At 37.1% G+C, this 1,697-nt stretch overlaps 1 protein-coding gene across 1 annotated transcript in view; it reads right to left on the minus strand.

The window, feature by feature from the left end:
* LOC106868161 (uncharacterized) overlaps positions 1 to 1,697 on the minus strand; it is a gene marked incomplete at its 5' end in the record, with an annotated part of 81,047 nt that overhangs the window by 78,082 nt on the left and 1,268 nt on the right. The window lies entirely within an intron of this gene.

Here is a 1,697-nt window from a genome sequence, read left to right on the forward strand (position 1 = left end):
AAACCCTTATATACTCTGAGGTAAAGCTTATAAGTTAGTGTAGGGCTCTTGGATGCTGGCAGGTATCGTTAAATTTCTTTCTTCTCACAGTTGCGACACGTTATTGTCATCACCTTATAACCATGTCTCTCCCCCACGTACATATTAACACTTCTAATCAGTTCCGATCAGAAATTATGAGAGCAACTGCCTGGTATCGCCTCAACGCATTTTATTATTATTCTGACTGAATTTTTAGCACACTGGGCAAAATGCTTAGCGGTATTTCATCCGACTTTACGTTCTGAGTTCAAATTCCTCCGAGGTCGACTTTGCCTTTCATCCTTTCGGGGTCGATAAATTAAGTACCGAGCACTAGGATCGATGTAATCGACTAATCCCCTTCCCCGAACTTTCTGGCCCTGTTATATGTATATATATAGTCAACGGAACAGCCTACTTGTGAAATTAGCGTGCAAGTGGCTGAGCACTCCACAGATACGTGTACCCTTAACGTAGATTCACCGTGACACACAGTGTGACAAGGCTGGCCCTTTGAAATACAGGCACAACAGAAACAGGAAGAAAGAGTGAGAAAAAGTGGTGGTGAAATAATATAGCAGAGTTCGCCGCCACCCCCTGCCGGGGCCACGTGGAGCTTTTAAGCGTTTTCGCTCAATAAACACTACGACCGCGAGTCCGCTGCCCTTACCACTGGGCAATTGCACCTCCACATACATACACACACACACACACATATATGTATATATATATATATATATATATATATATATATATAGCCTTAACTGACACCGTTATTGTACGTATGTATGTACGTATGTATGTACGTATGTATATGATAACCGATATAAATGTTCGTTGGCTGGTTGTCGATTCTCCTGTAATGCTTACCATCGTACAGAGAGATAGGGGGAAAAAAATAAAACAAAAATACAGAAATACATGGAGAGTTAACATAAGACGTTGTGAATTAGTATCTTACAACTTTCTGAAAAGAGTTTTTTTTTTTCTCTGCTCTTTTTTTCTCTTTTTTGCATAAACATTTTTTTCGACGAAGTATACTGCGATCACATTTACAACAGTAGGAAAAAAAAAAAATATATGTATTATAAATTTGGGGAAAAAAAAACAATATATGCATAATAACATATATTTATGATAAATATAGAAATGAGAAGTAGGTTTTTTATTTCATCTTATTTTACGGTAATAAATATTTTTCTTTTCATTTGATCATTTTCTATAAGCGCCAAAAAATTTCATAAAAAGTTAACTTAGAATTATTATATTTATACCGTATTTTGCCATATATTGTCAAAACTATGTTCACTCCGCTATCGTCATATTATGTATATCAACCGAGTATACATACATACATATATACATATACATATTTACACACACACACACACACACATATATATATATACACACATACGACGGGCTTCTTTCAGTTTCCGTCTACCAAATCCATTCGCAAGGCTTTGGTCGGCCCGAGGCTATAGTAGAAGACATTTGCCCAGGGTTCCACGCAGTGGGACTGAACCCGGAACCATGTGGTTGGTAAGCAAGCTACTTACCGCACAGCCACTCCTGCGCCTATATATATGTATGTTTGTATGTATGTATGTATGTATGTATGTATGTATGTATGTATGTATGTATGTATGCATGTATGTAGGGGAGAATTCACAAAA

Source organism: Octopus bimaculoides, chromosome 23 (genome assembly GCF_001194135.2).
Source record: "Octopus bimaculoides isolate UCB-OBI-ISO-001 chromosome 23, ASM119413v2, whole genome shotgun sequence".
NCBI classification, from domain to species: domain Eukaryota; kingdom Metazoa; phylum Mollusca; class Cephalopoda; order Octopoda; family Octopodidae; genus Octopus; species Octopus bimaculoides.